This window comes from Rhyacophila brunnea, unplaced genomic scaffold (assembly GCF_057557595.1).
Source record: "Rhyacophila brunnea isolate RB1 unplaced genomic scaffold, BYU_Rbru_1.0 scaffold_8, whole genome shotgun sequence".
Classification (NCBI taxonomy): Eukaryota; Metazoa; Arthropoda; class Insecta; order Trichoptera; family Rhyacophilidae; genus Rhyacophila; species Rhyacophila brunnea.
The window spans coordinates 17,932,114-17,940,541 of record NW_028233350.1 but is presented as its reverse complement, the minus strand read 5'-3'; the positions used below and the strand labels follow the sequence as shown (position 1 = coordinate 17,940,541).

General features: G+C 30.0%; 2 long non-coding RNA genes across 2 annotated transcripts; both read right to left on the bottom strand.

Annotated features, from left to right (window-relative positions):
- Nucleotides 1-571: 571 nt before the first annotated feature.
- LOC147064001 (uncharacterized) lies at nt 572-2,226 on the bottom strand. The gene is made up of 2 exons (XR_015071994.1): nt 1,964-2,226; nt 572-821 (listed from the first exon to the last, which is right to left on the bottom strand). It is a non-coding gene; the product is annotated as an uncharacterized LOC147064001 (long non-coding RNA).
- Nucleotides 2,227-5,065: 2,839 nt separating this feature from the next.
- Nucleotides 5,066-7,694, bottom strand: LOC147064000 (uncharacterized). Its single transcript, XR_015072000.1, has 2 exons — nt 7,541-7,694; nt 5,066-5,297 (listed from the first exon to the last, which is right to left on the bottom strand). It is a non-coding gene; the product is annotated as an uncharacterized LOC147064000 (long non-coding RNA).
- Between the last annotated feature and the right edge of the window lie 734 nt (nt 7,695-8,428).

Here is an 8,428-nt window from a genome sequence, read left to right as displayed (position 1 = left end):
TCGTGTCAAAACGTTACGTATTTTGCTATTATATTTGGTAAAATAAACTAAATAGTGATCAAAATTTCACTTGATTGTTGGGCAATCTCAACACTTATCTTGAATTGCGCAAATTGTACAAGACAGACAAAACCCATTTTTTCTACAAAAAATGGGATTTCGGCCTTCGCAATTCCGGCTTTCGGGATTTTGGCCATTTGGGATTTCGGCCATTCGGGATTTCAGCATTCGGGATTTCGGCCATTCGCGATTTCAGCATTCGGGATTTCGGCCATTCGGGATTTCAGCATTCGGGATTTCGGCCATTCGCGATTTCAGCATTTGGGATTTCGGCCTTCGGGATTTCGTCCGGCACCCAATAAACGTAATAAATACTGTATTACTAATTTATACGCAGGTATCATAGATTGATCAAAGAGAACAGTATTATTTATTATTAACGAATAATGTAGAAAACAGTATAACTAAATTAGGTTGCACGATACGTATTGTATCTTCTTCAAAGACATTTTTGAGTAAATAATTTGATAATAATTCAATATCAAATCTACATAAAAATAAAACAACTAAATCAAGATAAGAATGATTGTTTATTTCATTTTAAAGTGTTGTATTTCGTTTTGGACAATTTTCAAGGGCAACACAATTATCAGTAGATATGTCTCTAACATTAGGACGGTTACAGTAGCAAGCAATCCAGTCGCAAATATTTCCCAGATCGTATTTTTTTGGTTCGTCGCAAGTTGGCTCACTCCAAGTTGGCAGAACACGGGTGCATGGACTAGAGTAGAGATACATTCCTTCTGGACATTTTGAGAGCACTGAAATGTATACGATATATCATTGTACCAATAATATAAAATTATTCAAACTATGCATAAGAAATTATTGGTATCATTTCAAAATAACATTGCCGAACAACTAACGCTGGCTGACATTTACCCGTTGCAACATCAACTCACACGGTTTTAGTCCCGGGACTCCACTCCATTTCTTGATTCCGAATTCATCGTATTGAAAAAATCAAAAAACTGGTTTTCGTACGTTTTTTTATGAAAAATATCTTATTTTCGTGTAACAAAGATATATATATTATTTACAAAAGAGAATTTTAATTTCTGTTTGTTTTTTAATCTATAGAAACTGTGGTTTAAATCTGAGCATTAGAGCGGAGCTCGGAGCAGGACCACGGAGCAGAGCAGCTATGTGGTTTTACCTAGAGCAAGAGCGGAGACGAAGCACCGAAAATTTGTAGTGTTCCACTGCTCCGGATGTATTTTTATTAATTAATTTTCATCCAATGATATGAAATATATAAATAAAAAATCAAATAAAAATGTTATATTTGACACTTTGCAACACTGGAATTATTTTAAATAAAGACGATTTGCTATCAGAAATTTTGTTTAATAGAATTAGTAATGGAAAGGACGAATAATAAATATTATTTCAAAACTACTTATTTTTTATTTTTTAACATTTGTATACACATAATAAAGCCTTTTACCCAGAGCGGAGAAGACTCTGGAGCGGAGCTGGAGCATGTATTAGGTCCCGAAGTCTAGCAATTCAAAAAAGGGTCCGCTCCAACTCTTTAGTTTAATTTTATTTTTATATACTTACGTATTTTTATAAAATTCAATAAATATTTTTTTTCCAAAAGAGTATTGAATCAATGCAATATTGTGGATTATCGAGATTGGCAACTTTTCTTCTTCTCAATCATAAGAAAAAATGTGTCTTATTTGTATTATATAAATCTATGTACTATAAGTACTTATTTTAAAATACAAATTATTTTTATAAATCACTGAATCATAAATTTGGTCCCGGGATATAAAAAGATTGTTTCCTAACGCATGCCGGTCAATAGAATTTTAATTGTATACTTACCTAATAATTTTTCGAATGAGAAACCTTTATAATTTGTCATAATATTTTTAGATTACACAGAACAACTTACTTTGAAATTGTCGACGTTCCCTGTTAAACGCATTTATTTCAAAGAAACAAAATACTAAACATAATAAAATATACCATAATTTCATTTCGAATATTTTATTGAGAGAGTAATTTTAAAATGTTATGCCATTGAATAAAGATTAGGTACTGAAAAATTTACAAAAACAATTTTTTATAATATTTCCAAATATTATTAAAAAAATAATTTAAAAATAAACCATTAATGTCTAATTAAATTGATATTACATATCATGTGTTATAATTATAAATGCTATAATATTTATCTATTTCAAAACCTCTCTCATAATATATAAACAATATATTTTTATTGTTTTATAATTCACTCGTTTTAAAACATGATAATATATATTACCTCATTTTAGTGTAAATATGTATTTTTCATTTTAAAATAATTATAATAAATATTATTACGTGAACCATAACTTAGAGGTCATCATAATATAAAAATGTCAAGTGATAAATATAAAAATTATGTAATTAAACATACCTATTTCAATCCATTTGATAATATTGTTATCACTGACTATTTTTGGTGACTTGGGCTGAATAAATTTGACCCAAGCGCTAATTGTATTTTTTGAGCTAAACGCATTAAAAAACACCTAACCCTATTTTTAATTACCTAACCAAATATAATTTAGTCGGTTTGCCTTACTCTCAATATCACAATTCTTCTTAGACTCGACGGTGATTTTCTATGACGCAGTGAGGGATTCGATTCTTCAGAAAATTTATAAGGAGAGCTCAAAAAACCTCAAACCGATCATATACTTAAACAGGCGTATTTTACACAGATTACACAAAGCATAATAAGATCCTTGCAACATCAAAGAGGCCTATAAGATAACTAATCTCGTACTGTGCCATCATTGTCATCTACAATAATATTATTTTTAGTTACAGGCTGTTATTCTCGGTAAGAGGTAGGTACATTGTACATGTACATACGTTGGTAGTTGAAATTTAATGTTTTTATTTCATTTTCATCTTAGAGTCACAGAATCATTCAGTACCTCAAGCCTCCACGTACATAAACCCGCCACTGTTTATATGTCTGTTTGTTTTTGTCGACGGAATGGACGTTCGCTTTTAGAACAAAACTTGACATTCTTCTTTCGACCATGTCCGATCCTAATCGGATCATATAGACCTCCACAGAGTAGAGGTTTGTATTAACAGATTTTGTTTTTTACGAGAAATGGATGTCAGCCACTTGCTCAACACATAAGGTCCATACCCTGATAGACACAAATTTAAAAACAATATGTGTACTTGCCAGACCCAGGATTTAAACCTGGGACCCACGGCGTTATAGTCCAACGATTAAGACGCGCAATTAAACATTTTATAGTGTTAAAATAAGGACAAGCCATGTCAAAACATTCATATTAGATACGTTGCTATGAAAATAATAATAATTATTATTTACACAGAAGTTCACACAAATTTGCTATGATGTGAATGCTCAAGAAAGTCACTTGGACTCCTTTCATTATCAGTATCTCAATTATTTTAAATAAAACAAGTGAAAAATTTAGGTACGGTTTATTTCATATTATTTTCGTATATTCTTTGGACAATTCTCAAGAGCCACGCAGTTTCCAGTAGACCGGTCTCTAACTTTAGGAGAATCACAATAGCAGGCCATATAGTCACAAAGAAGACCCAGGTTGCGTTGCTTTGGTTCTTTGCAGGTTGCTTCACTGCGCACTGGCATGCTGCATGGAGTGATAAAGGTGCGTTCCTACTGGACAACTTGGAATGGCTGAAACGTAGACATACTAATTATGTTTATTGTATGAATAAAATATTATGTAATGACAAAGTTATATTTTAATTTCAGATTTTTTGAGTCATTCGCAACGGTACACAGCGTAAGTTAGCCAACACGCATATCTAAACCCCTCTCGTCTGTAATTGCAGATGGTGTTGGTATTGGTTAGTATTTCGAATGTTATAAACCCTGCCTAAACCAAATCAAAATAAATTATATTAGATAAAATAAACATTAAATTGACTGCTGACTAGATAATTACTAATTAATTACCACATTTAAATAGCATGCTAATTATATTTAATGGTCACCTAATCGTTACGCACTTAGCGCGTCTTTAGCACGAAAGGGCTTAATCTAATCTAACATCTACGAAATAGCTAAAATAAGGCCATTAAATTATACATGATTTCATAAATTTTACAATTAAAAATATTATTTTTTTATCTATTATGGTTTGGTTAGAGAGAGTACAATTGTGGTTCAAAAACTAACCACTACCATCTGCAAGTTGTATTCTTGTTTCAAAGAAAACCGTACGACTGACAAAGCTTAGTGTGCATTTTCTTTCGAATTTATCCACACCCTATTTCCACCCTTCGCCACTGATATTAAATCACACCTTAAGATGTGGTCTATAATAGTATTTTATTTACTATTATGCTATATATTATGATGAAGGAGATAGGGGGGTTGTACAAAGTGTAAGCTCACAAAACCATGACGCTTTTTTTAAGAATAAAATATTCCGTGAAGGCAGTAGGAAGTAGATTTAAATTACAGTTACTTCGAATTTTTACAAAAGTGAAATCATAAATAATAAGAATTTAAAATTAAAATAATTATTTAAAAATACTTACTGCTGCGATGACGATGTTCTTTTGTAAAACTGTATTTCCAAAAAATAAAATACGAAAAGTACGAAAAAATACAAAAACTTACTAAATAAAATTTTAATAATAAATATGACCATAAAATATATGTAATAATAGTGTGCGGTCCGATTCAAAAAATTCACATTTTATTACAGTTTTTACAATTGTAAGTTTATCTTCGACTTAAAATAAAAAATATTTTTCTTTTTAATGTTTTCAGATACATATTTATTCATTAATACAGTTGAAATTGTAAATTATCAAAAAAATGTCTTAAATTGCAAGCTTCGATTTTTCCGCTAGGTGCCTCTTTAAAAAAGCCTCAGTGAAGTCTTCGCCATAATACAATTATTCTTGCATTCGTACAGTTCTCAGATCCTTTCGCGACTATTGGACAGATTTAATGTAATATGTGAAATAAAATATCTCAATCAATGTAGTAATGGTTTATTTAATTTTTCAATATTTTTTTGGACAATCCTCAAGACCCACGCATTTTCCATTGGATGAGTTTCTAACAGTGGGAGAATCACAATAACACGCAATCCAGTCACAAATCTGACCCATCTCGCTTGCCACGGGATCATTGCAAGTCGGCTCACTCATCGTTTGTTCGATACATGAAGTGGCATAGATGTGCGTTCCTTCTGCACATGTTGGAATCCCTGAAACAGAAAAATCCATGTATATATTAGTTCGATAATACATGACTACAGTACAGTTAATGATTATTTTAGATTCTAGTTTAAAATCAGAATCAAAAACAAAAGCTTATAATTTAACTGGCATTAAAGATGCGTATTGGACATCAGGTATTAATTACCGTATATGGTTATATCAGTCATATTTTTTCTGAACACAATATTACAAAGAAGTACCACTTTAAATATTCTTGATTATACTATTCATAGTTATTATTAAAAAGTACATATTACATAAGAGTTATATTTGAGAATGGAATAAAATTTGAAGAACTCAGTTGTCAGTTATAAACGTCGGTACTGCTATATTATGTTTATCATAATTTTGTTTTCAAATAGTTTTACACGTTTATTTTGTTTTCCTCTGTTCCGAGATGTTACAAAAATAAGTTTCGTCAAATAAAAACGTTGGAAAAGCATTGCAATGGGTATGTAATAACCACTGAATCCATGTATTGTGTAAACTGTTGATAAACAGCGAAAAACCAATAAATGGTACAAGTAAACAGATTTAAAAATTGATAACACTCCTACATTTATTATGTATAAAAGAATAAATTTTTTATTTTTAATATAAGTATAAAAAGATGTTTAAAGTTTTTGAAATGAAATGAAATATATAAACGGCTGCTTTTTAGTAACACTTCGTCATTTCATTATTATAGACATAATCGTATATTTCTGTAATAGGTAGCGATGCATACATATTTTATCAATCATAGATTTTCATTTATCTATTTCACATTACCATAAAAATTACTACATACCTTCCAGTCATTCTGATCAGTGATCACAATGGTAAATCTTATTGTTGCACAAGTTATGACTTACAATGCTTCTTCTAACCATATACTTAATATTTTGTTTTTGAACATCACTTATCTCATTTTACATCGTTTTTATCAGCTCGTATTCTTATTTGTCCGGTGGTTCTTTGTCCGGTAAAAATATTGCAATCGATTGTTAACTAACTTCCCGACTAGCTACACATTTGAAACTTTGAGAATATATCAGACTCTTTTAGCCATTTTTAAGTAGAATTGAATTCATTTTCAATTAATTCTGTTTTATATAAAGAGTTATTTTGACACAATTATTGATTGCTAGAGCTCTGGACTCCAAGAAACTAAATTATTAATAATATGTAGGTGCGTTACTATGGAAATCAATATGACATTTTTTTATCGATCAAGTTAGTCAAGTCAAGTTTATATGGTTCAACAGAATTTAAAATATTATATATAAAAAGTTCTTTTTATCTTGTAATTATAAGCAATTAGTTTCGGAAATACTTAATAAATAGTAGCAAAATAATGTGGACTTCACACGTATTTAAGACTTGAAAGCAATGAGGACAGATAACGTCCCATGTGGCTATGTGGAAGGAAGTCCAATAAAATATCTTTTGATAATAGAATCTGTATATTTGATATACTTTTATATTCATGAGCAAATAATCTATGTATACGAATTTTAAAAGAGGTTTCATGTACCTATGTATCCAATTAAAATAGCAAAAAAAATATGTAGGTAATGTCTAAATTTGAGACTAAAAATAATATAGGGCGGTATTTTGAGTATATTTAACGGCACCAATTTACTTAGATATGTCACTAAATAGATATAGGTTTATTGATTATAAGGTTCAAAAAACTGTATGGAGAATACTGGGCTAATATATCCAACTAATCGGTATTTTTTCAGGGCGCTGTGAAAAAATCTCAAGAGACGAAGAGCTCATATGAGACAGACACTTTATTTTTTAAATATCTTATATATGGTTTTATGTTACGTTTACTTTTATTATTTAAAATGTATGAAGTCATGTAACTTTTCTAAAAACACATAATTTACTTAAAATAATAAATTTATAATTTTAAAATCTAAATAGCAGTTTTATGCGTATAAGGATGTGAATAAAATGTAAATAATAATAAAATATTGAAGTTAGAGAATAATAAAAACAAAAAAAATACAACTTAAAGGACAATACATAAATTTATTATATTATTTTTTTATATGAAACGTTTCAAATTAAAGTGAACCTATGCTTTACTAAAATAAAGAGTAAAACAAAATATCACGTTGAGTAGTTCAAAACGACTGTGATAATTTAATATTACAATTTTTAGAATAATAAAATAATTTATAATTATTTTTAAATCAGTATAATGATACTCGTACTATATTTAGTTAAAAATACGTACTGCCGAGTTGACGACGTTCCCTGTTGAAAGCATTTATTTCAAAGAAACAGACTACGAAAAACAGAAAAAAAAACAATAACTTCATTTTGAGAGAAATTTCAAAACGGTGCAATATCATTGAACGACAAATGAATAATGAATGTAAACTTGCCTAATTATTATAATATTGCGTTACCTAATAAAACTAACTACCTACCACATATTGATGGTGATAAGAATATTCTGCTTTAATTGAGATCGGTGATACCGGAAAAAATATTTTTATTTTCGAAATTGCCGGAAGCCACAAAATTTTCAAACGTAAAGTTTTATATATTATTTACTTGGTGATACTGTGATCATAGCCCTCACATCCTGAAACGGGCTCCCAGGCTAGAATCTTTGGCAGGGCCTCCTACCTATCGCTAAGGTCAAAGGCAATGTGACACTATACAAGCATTTTTCAAATGGTGTTCGAGGTAAAATTATTTAGCGATTTTTGTATTTTTGAAAACATCTTGAATTATGGAGTTGTCGAGTACACACAATAATCAAAAATTGTATCGCATAACCATATATTTTTTAAATTTCAATATTTTTTAAGTAAAATAATTTTGCAGGCGACCTTTTTACTGTTAGAGCAAATGTTTTGTTTTTATCTCACTTATCTAGTCGACCCATCACACCAGACCCCTCCTAAGACCGAACTCTTCCTCCTTGTGTGGACTATGACTGTGATACTGATCAATAATTACTTTTCTCATGAAGTATATGTGTTTATTTTCTATGGTCGCTAACGCCAACAGTGCTAACATCACACGTATAATATTTTCCATACATTGGATCGCCATTTATATTAGGTAATCAATTCTGCTTCCGCTGACATTCTGACGATGCTGCTTTACGGTA